Here is a 14,258-nt window from a genome sequence, read left to right as displayed (position 1 = left end):
GTGGAGGTTGCAGTGAGCTGAGATTGTGCCACTGCACTCTAGCCTGGAGACAGAGCAAGACTCCATCTCAAAAAATAAATAAATAAATATAAAAGTAAATAAAAAAGAAAAGAAAGAGAAAATATTTGGAACGAACAAATAATCCAAAAATAATAAAAGGAACCCAGTAAACACAATATCAAAATTTGTCAAGAGCTAACCTAGTCATTAACCTAGTCACTTCACATTTCTTATTTTCAAAGTAATTTAAAGCTACAATGTAACTGCAGTCTTCCCACACTCCTTCCCTTCCTCTTCATTCTGACTTATCTTCCCTCTCACCGTGAGTGATTGCTATTCTGGATTTGGTGACATATCATTAGCATGCTTTCCTATTGTTACTACAGATTGATATATCTATAATCGATAGATATTGCTTTGTATAATTTAAATGCATATAAATTGCATTTGTAAATACAGTTTATATATAAAATGTATTTGTAAACAACTTGCTTTATTTCACTTAACATTTTTAAGTTAATTCCTATTGCTATAGACACATCAAATTAATTATCTCCCTGGTATTCCATTGTATAACTAAACTATAGTTTGTCCCTTTTTTCTTGATAATATTTAAGTTGTTTTCAATTTTTCTGTTTAAAACAATGCTGGAATAAGCATTTGTGTACATATCTATGTGAATACATAATGCAGGAAATTGTCTAGAAGTGGAGTCACTGGGTTATAAAGCATTCCTATCCTTGATTATGCTGATAATGCCAGACTGCCGTCCACAGTGCCAATTTTATAGTCACCATCACTGAATGATAATTTACATTCTTCACATTCTGGTTTTAATTTACACCTTCTGGTTCTAATTTATATTTCCTTTATTCCGAATGAAATTGAACTTAAACTTTCTTGTGTTTACAGGACATTCATGTTTCTGCTCTTATGAGTCTGTTTAAATATATGTTCTATCTTTTTCTTCAATTGTCTTTATCTTACTCTTTAAAGGAGCGTTTTACATATTCTGGTCACTAATTTTTATGTATGTAACAAATACTTATCTTTTAACTTTTGAATGTTGAATGTCTCCAATATATAGTTTTTTCTATTATTTTACTTTAAATTTTTTTATATTTTTCTGTTTAAAAAATTACATTTAATGTAATTATTCATATGGTTAACCATTAAATCTACTATCTTATGATTTGTTTTCTAGTTGAGCCCGATCCATTTTTGTTGTGTTTTCTTTTTTTTTTTTTGGAGTCTCGCTCTGTTGCCCAGACTGGAGTGCAGTGGCGCGATCTCGGCTCACTGCAAGCTCCGCCTCCCGGGTTCACGTCAGTCTCCTGCCTCAGCCTCCTGAGTAGCTGGGACCACAGGTGCCCGCCAGCGCGCCAGGCTAATTTTTTGTATTTTTAGTAGAGACAGCGTTTCACCGTCGTCTCGATCTCCTGACCTTGTGATCCGCCTGCCTTGGCATCCCAAAGTGCTGGGATTACAGGCGTGAGCCACCGCGCCCGGCCTTTGTTGTGTTTTCTATCTTCTTTTAGATCAATCATAATTTAAATTCTACTTCATCTTTATTATTGGCTTATTAGCTAAAACTTTTTGTTTCAGTGGTTGCTCTAGGGTTTACAGTGTTTACTTTTTATATACAATAGTCGACCTTCAAAATATTATACTGCTTCTTGCAAAATGTATGAACCTTACAACTGAATGCTTTCATTTCTTCCTTCTATCCTTTGCTGTATAGTTATCATACATTTTACTTTTATATATGTTATAAACCCTATAATACATTATTGGTGTTTTGTTTTAAATAGTAAATTATCTTTTAAAACAATAATTCTTTTATTTTGGAATAATTTTAGATTTGCAAGAATGTGGCAATGAAACAGATTTCTTGCATAAACTTTACCCAATTTCTTCTAATGCTAGCATCTCACACATTTATAATACATTTGTCAAAACTAACAACTAACATTGACACACTACTCTTAACTAAATATAGATCTTATTCAGATTATGCAAATTTTCCATTAATGTTCCTTTTCCAAAAAGACGATTATCGTTTTAATTTTTTTTAGAAAATTGAAGATTCACTTACATTTTTAAGAAATAATAAAGAGAGATCCTATGTATCCTTTACTCATCTTCCTTCAGTGGTAACATCTTGTGAAACTATAGTACAATATCACAGTGATGATGTCAATAGGATCAAGAGACAAAACATTTTCATCATCACAGTGATCCCTCACGTTGCCCTTTTATACCTATTCCCACTTTTGTCTCATCTCTCTTGTTCCTAGTTCCTGGTGTTTTATCTCTGGCAACCACTAACGTGTTCTCCATTTCCATAATTTGTTATTTCAAGGTTATTACGTAAGTGAAATCATAAAATAGACAATCTTCTGTAATTGGTTTTCTCCACTAAGTATAATTCTTTGGAGACTTTTTCAATTTGCTCTGTATACAATATTTTGTAATTTGTTCCTTTATATTTCTGATTAGTAGTCTATAGTATGGATGGATGTACCACAGTTTGGTTAATTATTCATTTGTCAAGAGACATCTGAATTGTTTCCAGTCTTGTGATCTTATGAATGAAACTACTATAAACATTCATGTATATGTTTTAATTATCTTTATGTGAATATATGTTTACATTTCTATGAAATAAGTCGAGTATTTGCTGGGATATATGGAAATTACATGTTTAATTTTTAAAGAAACTGACAAACTTTTTTTCAGAGTGGCTGTGCCATTTTACACTCCCACCAGCAATGCGTGAGTGATCCAGTCTATCTCCTCACAGTCACTATTTTTTAATCTTGCCATTTTGATTTTTGTGTTGCAATATCTCATTGTGGTTTTAATTTGCAATTCCCTAATGCATAGTGATAATTAACATCTTTTTATATGTTTATTTGCCACCTATACAATCTTTTCAGTGAAATGTCTTCATGTCTTTTACCCATTTTCTAACTGGATTATTTGGGGTTTTCTTTCTTTCGTTTTTTTTTTTTTTTTTTAAATGTTGAGTTTTGAGAGTATTTTCTACATACTAGGTATTAGCCTTTTGATGACTATATGCTTTGAAATTATTTTCTTCCCATCTATTGCTCCTCTTTTCATCTGCTTAACAATATCTCCTGCAGAACAAAAGTTTGTAGTTTTGAAGAAGTATAGTTTTTTTTTCTTTTGTAGACTGTGGTTTGGTGTTAAGTCTAAAATCTTTTTGCCTAGTTCTAGATCTCAAATATTTTCTCCTATATTTATTTTTTAAAGTTTTATAGTCTTATAACCACTTTTAAGTCTGTGATATATTGAGCTAATTTTTGTAAAAGGTGTGAGGTTCAGGTCAAGGTCATTTTTTGTGTATATTCAATTTCCCAGCACTATTTGTTGAAAGGACTATCTTCTACCATTAAACTGCTTTTGCACTTTGTCAAAAGTTTGTTGGTTACATTTTGGTTTGTTGGTTACAAAAGTTTGTTGGTTATATTTTGGAATTTTCTATTCTGTTCCATTGATTTATGCTCCCATACCTCTGTCACTCTCTCTTGATTACTTTAACTTGAAGTCAGTTTCATCTTGCCTTAGTCTTCATTTACAAAATTGTTTGTTAGTATCATTTTTTTTTTTGTTTTTTTTCTTTGGGTCTGTTTTATCTTTCCATACACATTTTAGAATAATCTTGTCTATATCTGTAAAACATTCTTCTAGAATCTTGATAGGAATTATGTTAAACCTGTATATAAGTTTGGGGAGAATTGACATCTTTACTATCTTGTATCTTCCAACCCATGAACATGGTATGTCTTGCCATGTATTTAAATCTTTGATGTCTTTCATCAATAGTAACAATTTATAGCATATGAGTCCTGTATATGTTTTGTTATATTTATACTTATGTATTTTTATTATGTTTATCTTGTATTCTATGACCTCATTATTAGTTCTAGGATTTTAAAAATAGATTCCTTAGGATGTTGATATCATGTTATCTGCAAATAGAGACAGTTTTATTTCTTATTTTCTAATATGTATGCCTTTTGCCTCTTTTTCATTTTCTGCATTTCTCTGTGTTACATGCACATTTTTTCGAATTAAATTTGGATTTCTCTATAGTGTCTTTTAGTTTGTCTAATTTTTAGGTTTTTTAGTGGCTGCTCCAGGTATTATATTATATACAAATAACTTATCCCAACTTAACTGGTGTTGACATTTTACCAATGCAAGTAAGGTATAGAAATCTTATTCCCTTCATGTTTTTTTATCTTCTCCCAATTATAATTGTCTTAAATAGTTCCTCTATACATATTTAAAATTACCTCAGACTGTTAAATTGTTGCTTGAATTGTTAAATAATATTTAGAAAACTATATGGAAGAAAATGTATTTGCCCATGTTTTACTCTTTCTGTTATTTTTTTTCTTTCTAATGTTTTAAGATTCCTTCTTTTATCATTTCATTTCTGTTTAGAAAACTTCCTTTATCATTCTCTTAGGGTAGGCTTACTGGTGAAAATTTCTCTTAGTTTTCCTTCATCTGAGAATATTTTGATTTTCCCTTTCTTCTGGAAAGATATCTTTGCTGAATATAGAAATCTGACGTCACGGGTTTTTTTTTTTTTTTTCTGTTAGCACTTGAAAATTGTGCAAATTCTTTCTGACCTCCATGGTTTCTGAAGAGAGATCCACTATTATCCAAATTGTTTTTCCCTTAGAGGTAAAATGTCACTTCTCACTCGCTGCTTCCAATATTTTATTTCTTTGATTTTCAGAAATTTGACCATCATATATCTGGGTTAGACTACTTTTTAGTTTATCTTGTTTGGAGCTCACTCTACTTCTTGAATCTATCATTGTTGTTTCACCAAATTTGTGAAGCATTCAGTCATTATTTCTTCTAGTCTCCTAGTAATTTTTCAGCTCTGTTAAGTTTCTCCTCTCTTTTCAGGATTCTGATACCAAAGTTAGAGCATTTGTCATAGTGCCACAGTTCCCTGAAAATTTATTTACTATTTTTTTCAGTCTATTTTCTCTGATATTCTGATAGGATAATGATAATTTCTACTATATTATCTTCAAGTTCATTTTTTTCTCTGTCCTCTCAATTCTGCTATTGAGTACATCTATTGAGCTGTTTTTATTATTATTTTGGCTATTTTATTTCTCAGGGTGCTGAGCAAGAGAGCACCATGACCTTAATTATGTATTCAGAAGTTCACTCTGAGCGCTACAATGTGAAACAAAAATAGAAACAAGAAATGGTGAAGGTCCAAACCTGGGTGGTAGCAGCAGAGATGGTATTAAGTAGTAGAGTTTAAGATAAATGACAGAATTTTTGATGGATTGAAAATGTAGTATAACAGCAAGGGAGGAATCAAGGATAACATCTAAGTGCTTGGCCTGAGCAACTCGTGAGTGGTGATATAATTTTTTTAATATTGAGAGGAAGTGGGTGGGATTGAAAACTAGGAATCCCACATAGTATACTCTATGGACAGCTTAATTTTAAGATGTTTACCAGGCCAGGCACAGTGGCGCACGCCTGTAATCCCAGCACTTTGGAAGGCCAAGGTGGGCAGATCACGAGGTCAGGAGTTCAAGACCAGTCTGATATGGTGAAACCCCGTCTCTACTGAAAATACAAAAATTAGCCAAGCATGGTGGCATGCACCTGTAATCCCAGCTACTCAGAAGGCTAAGGCAGGAGAATCACTTGAACCCATCAGGCGGAGGTTGCAGTGAGCCAAGATCATGCCGCTGCACTCCAGCCTGGGTGACAGATTGAGACTCTGACTCAAAAAATAAATAAATAAATAAATAAATAAATAAAAAGATATTTACCAGACATCCAAGTGAATATACTGAGAATAGAGCTAAATGTATACAACTAAAGCACAGGAAAAGATTAATTTTTGAGATTTTAAATACAGGACTCATCAGTATATGTCATGTTTCATCAAATCAAGATCGCCATTGATTATAGGATATAGCCTAAAGGGCAAAAAAAAAAAAAAAAAAAAAACTACCGATTGCACTATGACATAGTTCCATAATGGTTTTTCATGGTACATTAATTGGTCATATCTATAAATTGATTTGGTTATTTTTTTCTACCATATTTGACAAATTCTTCTGCCTCCTTTTACATCAATAAGTATGTGGTAGGTAATCATTTTGCATATATCTTAGTGACAAAATATAAAAAAGCCTCTTTTGATGGCATCTTTTTCTCTTTGGGTGCTTAAAGCACTTGATTGTTGTTTTTAAAGAAAAAAATGAAATTTCATCATTCCGTATTCCTTCATATTTCCTATTTCCATGTTTTCTGCATACATAATAATAATCTTCTTTTTTTTTTTTCTTTGAGATGGAGTCTTGCTCTGTCACCCAGGCTGGAGTACAGTGGCATGATCTCCGCTCACTGCAACCTCCGCCTCCCGGGTTCAAGCAATTCTCCTGTCTCAGCCTCCCGAGTAGCTGGAACTACAGGCATGTGCCGTGCCCAGCTAATTTTTGTATTTTAGTAGAGACAGGGTTTCACCATATTGGCCAGGCTGGTCTCAAATTCCTGACCTTGAGATCCGCCTGTCTCAGCCTCCCAAAGTGCTGAGATTATAGGCATGAGCCACCACGTCCAGCCATAGAATAATAATCTTTAAATGTCAAATCACAGTATTAGTTTTTAGATTTATTTTAAACACCATTAAAACCAACAGGTATAGTACTGTTTTTCCATAAATTTCGATTGAAGTTAAGATAATATTAACAACAATGACCAAGTTCTCGTAATGCATTCAAAGAAAACGAAATCAAGACCACTGCCTGGATGTCAACTATTTTTGGATGCATCCTGATTAAGAGATGTAAAAAGGTGAAACCATTTGTGTCTGAGATTGATGAAATGTGGCAAGTACTTCCACCATGAGAAACATTGAGAAGACATAGTAAAAGTGTCAAAAGAGTAGAGAAAAGGTCTGAGGTCTGAATTCTGGCACGTTTTAACAGAGAAAACTAAAACAGAGTATCCAATGAGGTAGGAGGGAAATTAGTAGAGTGTAGTTTCTACCAAGGCAAGAAAGAATTTTGAGAAGGATAGCGTGATCTGCTATGTCAAATGCTACAGAGGAGATACACAGGAGAACTAAGAATTGACCACTAGAATTGGAAACATGGTAATCTTTGGTGACCTCAACAAGGGCTGTTTCAGGGAGAGTAACTTGATTAAAATGGATTTAAAAGGGAATGGGAAATGAGATAGTAAAGGCAACCCTTCCCAAGCTATTGTTTGTTTTTACTTTTTGGTTTGTTCTCTTTTGTTTTGTTTGTTTGTTTGTTTGTTTGAGATGGAGTCTCATTCTGTCACCCAGGCTGGAGTACAGGGGCATAATCGTGTTTCACTGCAACCTCCGCCTCCCGGGTTCAAGTGATTCTCATGCCTCAGCCTCCCCAGTAACTAGGACTACAGCTGTGTGCCACCACGCCTGGCTACTTTTTGTATTTTTAGTAGAGACAGGGTTTCACTATGTTGGCCAGGCTGGTTTCGAACTCCTGACCTCAGGTGATTCACCTGCCTCGGCCTCCCAAAGTGCTGGGATTACAGGCATGAGCCACTGTGCCTGGCCTTGTTTTGTTTTTATAAGGGGAAGCAGAAAAACAGGGTCAACAGCTAGAAGCAAACAGAGGATTAAAAGATTTTATTTTAAATTGGGAGATTTTATAGTGTAGTTTTATGCCAGTAAGAATAGTGGTAGAGAAAGAAAACTTGATCATGAGGATAAAGAAAGAGCAACACCCCTTAGACGTAAACAGTAGGATATAGCTTTTTTTTTTTTTGGAGATGGGGTCTCACTCTGTCACTCAGGCTAGAATATAGTGATGCAATCTTGTTTCACTACAGACTCAACCTCCCAGGCTCAAGCAATCCTTTCACCTTAGCCCCCAAAGTAGCTGGGACTACAAGCGTGTGCCACCTTGCATAGCTAATTTTTCTACTTTTTGTAGAAATGGGGTTTCACCATGTTGCCCAGGCTGGTCTCAAACTCCTGAACTCAGGCGGTCCACCCACCTCAGCCTCCTAAAGTGTTGGGATAACAGGGGTAAGCCACTGCACCCAGCCTCCATTTACTTTTTAATATTGAGTTGAGGCAGAATAACATGGTGTTCATTAGTGTGTACTAATTAGTGTAGGCCATCTGGATTTGGAACCTGAGTTCCAAAGACACTTGGATACTTGGACAACTTGCTAGCTGCATTCCTGATCAAATTATATATTAGATTTTCTATTCTGCATTTTCCTCATCCATAAAATGGGGATAATATTTCTTATGTGTTATGCAAATCAAAGTATAAATACATGTAAAGTGTTTAGAACAGTATCTGACATGTTACAAATACACAATAACTGTTAGCAACAGTTAGTATAGAATTTGGCACACTATGCGCATTCATGAGTGAATGAATGAATATTATTTAAAAATATCTTTATAGGTTAATTATTTCCTAGTATAGCTCTTTCTTGATTCCAGCCTTAAATTCTATCAGCTAAGGTTGTTCAACCCTCCACCTGCAGACAGCCTCATGCCAGTCTCTTGAGACCAATTCTGACCTTAGAGAAGATTTCAGCGGCTGCTGGATAATGTGTAAGCTCTAACCTTGGGCCCCACATGTGCAAAATGACATGGGCATCTGCCTTTTTTCTTGTGCTCAAGCCTCCTCCTTTCTTAGTCATCCTTGCCCCTCTGCTTGTTTCTATGTCTGTTTCTGTCCTTCTTGACTCCATGGAATCTGGATTTGCCTTGCTGTGATTCCTAGACTGTAAACTCTGCTTAACCTCACTCGCTTAATGCCATTCACTTTGGAATGGGCATTAAGCTCCCAGGGCTCCCCTGTAATTAATGTTCATAATTAGTGTAAATACGCTGCAGAGATTTGCAGCACAATATGCCACTCGTGGACCTCATTGGGACCAAAAGATTTTAGCCCCAATTCTAAGGCCTTTAGGATATGGGAATTAGAGGCATATGAAGGGTTGTAAGAGGACTAATAAGGCATGCGTGAGATTAGGTAATTAATGGATCTAGTGCCATCCTAGAAAATTTTGTAAACGGATTTCTCACTAGTCCTGCTCCTCTGAAGGGAAATTTCTTAATGTAAGATGATTCCTCATTTCTTTCTAGTTTGTGGGGGGTTTCCCTCTTGGGGAACATCTAGGGAGGGTATAGCTTTAGTTTGCATTTTCTTACACCTGTGGTCTTGGAATATAATTAAAGCTTTATCAGCAAGGTGCCATGGAGGGAAGTGTTGAAGCAATTATCTGGATAGTCCACATTCAGGAAAAAGGAAATGTTCACATCTTGGTTTAAATTATTCTACGTGGCTTTGTCTTTGTGCATCAGTCAATAAGGTAACAATGCGGAGGATAGAAAGCACATAATATAAATTCATTAAATATTTGCTGGATGGATAAATCTTTTATTCAAAATACTAATTATTATCAGTAGTTCTTAATAGTTCTGGCTTGCTTTTAAGTTTTATATATGCTCTCATCGGTTGGCTTGGCAAGTTAAGATATAGGAATAAGAAGATCAATTTCATTCCCCAAATGTGCCTTAGTTTACTTAGCTGTGGAAGAGAATCTAGATTTTACTGGATGGTTTATTGTAAAACATTACTTTTGTGATTTACCAAACAATGTTGCACCTTTTCTCTTTTCTTAACTTGAACAGTAGAAACCTGATACCACAATGGCCTTTGAATTTGGAGAGAAAAATCAGTTGGCAAAGCCATTGGTTTGCCTCTCTATAGATGAATTATTGAGTTGACTGATTGACTTGTTTCACTAATCTAATAATTTCCTGAAGGAATGTTAATGCTTGGGGGCAGAACATGGGTTCTATATCTTCTGTGACATTTGTGACTATGAAGTGTATTTCTCATCACAAGACTTTCAATCCTCGACCAATAACTTTTATAGCTTGAAAGCTACAGACATCCAAACCAAGAATAAGAAATAGGAAAGAAGAAAAAGAGGATAAATTTGATGAACACATATCTTGATTTTGAGTTTATCTTTTTCTTTATTTCCTATTGTTCTTGGGAAAAAATGTTAGAAGTTTCAGAAACCAGAAGACTTGCTTGACTTTCTTTGTAATTTTACGTAGTCCCCTTAACTACCCTGTATCTTGTTTTGTCCATCTGTTTAAAGGGAATGATTGGCCGGGTGTGGTGACTCATGCCTGTAATCCCAGCACTTTGGGAGGCCGAGGCGGGTGGATCACCAGAGGTCGGGAGTTCAAGACCAACTTGACCAACATGGAGGAACCCCGTATCTACTAAAAATACAAAATTAGCCAGGCGTGGTGGTGCATGCCTGTAGTCCCAGCTACTCGGGAGGCTGAGGCAGGAGAACCCGGGAGGCAGAGGTTGCAGTGAGCCGAGATTGCACCATTGCACTCCAGCCTGGGCAACAAGAGTGAAACTCTATCTCTCAAAAAAAAAAAAAAAAAAAAAAAAGAAGGAATGATTGTATCCACTCACAAGACATTAGTGAGAACCCTACGAAATGCATGTAGAAAACTGAAAATTACTGAACTGCCTACAAATATAAGGGTAGTGTCAGAAATGTCTGTGATATGAAGAAACCTTGGTTTTCATATTGTGGGTATATCCCACAATCAGAAACCTAGAAAACTAATTCCATCAAATAACTTATCATGTCAATGTTCATGCCCTAACTTAAAGGTAAACTAATAAGAAAGAAGGTTGCATCCTGTGCTGGAAAGAATTCTGTATCAGACAGGCCCCTAAGACCATGTCCTGGATTAGCCTGCAGTGTAGTTAACAACTAAATAACACCAAAAGCATTTTACAAAATCAACAAACTATATTTTACAGCAGGTAAAGATAATTTCCTCCCTCTTTTTTCCTGAATGACACTTTCCTGAGTAGCCTGGGGGCTGGCTGAAGAAGTAGCCCTATGCCTGAGAATGCCCTTCAAACTTGTGCAAGTACTATTTCTTTGTCACAGGGCATAAAAATGGACTGCTAGATTCCCTGCTAGGACCGTCCTTTCCATATAGAGCTTAAATCTCCAGTCCACCCAATGTTTGCAAAGTCCTCTGCAGTAATAGAAAGAGTTTCTGTGCTTAAAGGGGAACAGGACTAGTTATAAAATGTCAGGTCTGCTTCTTACTACCAGATTTGTCGCCTTGCACAAATCACCTTACCTTTCTGAATCTTAAATCCTAATTTTCTCTAAAATGTGGAAAATAGGGCTGGGCGCGGTGGCTCACCCCTGTAAACCCAGCACTTTGGGAGGCTGCAACAGGTGGATCACGTGAGGTCAGGAGTTTGAGAGCAGCCTGGCCAACATGATGAAACTCTGTCTCTACAAAAATACAAAAATTAGCTGGGCGCATTGGCGCATGCCTGTAATCCCAGACACTCGGGAGGCTGAGGCCAGAGAACTGCTTGAACCCAGGAGGCAGAGGCTCCAGTTAGTCGAGACAATGCCATTGCACTCCAGTCTGGGCAACAAAGAGAGACTCTGTCTCAAAAAGAGAAAAAAAAATAGTGGAAAATAAAATCTACCTCATCTGATTGCTGTGAGATATCTGGACCATTGAAGGGCTTCATCCATGTTGGTTTTCTTTATAGTTCTCTTCCCTGTTTGATTAAGGAGAGCCAAATGAGTGAATCTTTGTTCTATTATCCCAATGTCTCCCCATTTTTCTCTCTTTTCCTCCTAGATGACAGAATCAGACATCCAAAGTAAATGTTCATAGTTATTCCACCACCACAGCCCTCTGATTTTATTGTCACCAAGTAGAACAATCACATTCTGTAGCCCTCTCTTAGAGCTCAGTAACAGTTCAAAGCACCCTGTCCTAGGCCAAACAAGTCTAGAAAGACGGAAAGAGAAAGAATGAAAGAGACAGAGAGAGGGAAGGAAGGGAGACAGTGAGAGGGAGGTGGAAAGAAACCAATGAGGTCATTGTGTGTGCTGCCCAGATAGAGCGGATTTATTGAGACAGAGGAATGGTAATGGGGAAAGAGTTTAATACACATACAGCCCATTAAATGGGAGACCAGAATTTTATTACTACTCAAATCAGTTTCTCTGAAAATTCAGAGGCTAGGACTTTTCAAGGATAGTTTGGTGGGCAGGGCTCTAGGGAATGGGTACTGCTGATCAGTTGGGGATGTCATCACAGGGGTGTGGAAAACTGTCCTTTGTTGCTGAGTCTGCTTCTGGATGGGGGAACAGAGCAGTCACTGGTTTGGATGGAGCCATCCAGTCATCAGAAATGCAAAAGCCTGAAGAAACATCTTAAAAGACCGATGTTAGGTTATATTAACACAATAGTGATGTTATTTACAGGAGTAACTGGAGAAATTTACAAACCTTGTGACTTCCAGAACAAAGGTTGGTTATTGCCTAACTACATCTACATCTTAGCAGAATTCAGGCTCCTCTTATCCTCCTAACCTGGTGGACTTTCATTAATTTTACCAAGGCAATTTAGTTTTGGGAAAGGCTGTTATCATTTAAACTATAAACTAAATTTCTTTCCAATTTAGCCTGGCCCACACCCAGGAAGGACTAGGGCAGTTTGGAGGCTAAAGGCAGAATAGAGTTGGTTAGGTCAGAATTATTTCACTGTTATAATTTTTGCAAAGATGGTTTCAGAAGGAAAAGTCATTTTCAACTCTGCACTTGGAAGCATTCCTTTAATTTGTGTATAAGCATCTGGGAAGGAAGCCTGGGGTACAGGTCACCTGGGGATGGAGAAAAAGGCAAGAAGAAAACATTTGAGCTCAGACTTCTTGTTCCAGCTGAGCAGATGTATAGTAGTAGGCAGTCAACAGACTGTCCTTAGGTGCTAGGTACTGGAGTACAAACATGAATGACACTCAGTCTAATTCAGTGCTATCTAATAGTATGTTCTATGATAATGGAAATGTGCTCTCCTGCACCTTCTGGTATGGTAATTACTAGCCACTATGGCTATTGAGCATTTGAAATGTGGCCAGTGTGACTGATGAACTGAATTCTTAATGTCACTTAATTTAACTTAGTTTAAATTTACATAGCCACATATAGCTAGTGACAATAATGTTGGACAGCCCAGTTCTAATTTGTTATTATTAGAAATATAGTTTTGTGAGTGCTGGAATAGCTAACAGAAGATGACTTTACTTTAATCTATATACTTTCTCTTCTGACATTAGCAGAGTTACCAAAGCTGTTGATGTTATGCAACTGGACTGTGGAGAGAGTAGGAAGACATTCAATGTATCCAAATCCAGCCAAATGAGTAATACACCAAGCAAACCTCCATTTATAACTGCCTGTCAAGGATGCTGACTAGGTTTCATCGGGACATGGTATATCAGCTTCTGTTTTTAGGACGGCTGTTCAGATTGTGTCTGCCAGTTGTCATTTGAGGAGTAGACATAGAAGAAATTCCTGCTGAAGTGGCAGTAAAAATGATCCATAAACCTGCTGCTGATCCTTAACCTTCTGCATCCATTCTAAGAGGATTCCTCGCACAGAGCTAATCCTTCAAAATCTTCTTTTTATGTGCTTTTGAAACACACCAACAACCATGTGAGACTGAGCCTACTATTTCCAGAAAAATTTTCAAGAACAAAGTGGTTCAGAATTAAAGTAAGTGTGTAAAGACAAAGAGATGTAATTGAATATACACTTTGTTCTCAGAGTGATGTTAATTATCCTGTGGGATATACTAAAATAAGGTTATATTCTACGTTAAAGAACTAGACATCTACATTAAGGAAAATAAAAAGAAAATAAACACCGACAGCATACAAGGCAGCGTTTGCAAATGCTATCCACTGCTGCCTTCTATAGAACCACATTGACATTCTTCATCCTTATATTCTGTCTTCACTGTTTCTGCCCAAACCACCACTAAACAGGGCAAGCTCTATTCCACCTACAGTTTGGGTCTATAATGAGTCTTACTGCCATAGATCCTGTAGTTAATGTGCTTGGTGCCTTCTCTACAAACGGTTCTCTTTGCCACTGTTCTCCCAACTCCACTTGTATTAAACTCTTGTTAAACAAATTTCAGTATTCTAGTTTCCTAGAAGAATCCCAAATTTTTTGGTGAGCCTGTACATCTGCTTAGTTTTACTCACCTCCTCCCCTGATAGACTGGACTGTTTCTTTTTCTCCCAGCTGAAAGCTAAGAATTCTCTCCAACTCGAGCCATCCTGTTCCCATGCATTTGA

At 36.5% G+C, this 14,258-nt stretch overlaps 1 long non-coding RNA gene across 2 annotated transcripts in view; it reads left to right on the top strand.

The window, feature by feature from the left end:
• Nucleotides 1-13,618, top strand: part of LOC108539530 (uncharacterized) — a 49,008-nt gene extending 35,390 nt beyond the window's left edge. For both annotated transcript variants that reach the window (XR_001888412.1, XR_001888411.1), the window contains one exon: nt 13,233-13,618. This is a non-coding gene — a long non-coding RNA (uncharacterized LOC108539530). The remainder of the gene's footprint in view (nt 1-13,232) is intronic.
• The last annotated feature ends 640 nt before the right edge of the window (nt 13,619-14,258 follow it).

Source organism: Rhinopithecus bieti, unplaced genomic scaffold (assembly GCF_001698545.2).
Source record: "Rhinopithecus bieti isolate Rb0 unplaced genomic scaffold, ASM169854v2 scaffold_15813, whole genome shotgun sequence".
NCBI lineage: Eukaryota > Metazoa > Chordata > Mammalia > Primates > Cercopithecidae > Rhinopithecus > Rhinopithecus bieti.
Note: the sequence above shows the minus strand (reverse complement) of the source record. Positions and strands in the feature narration are given on the sequence as shown.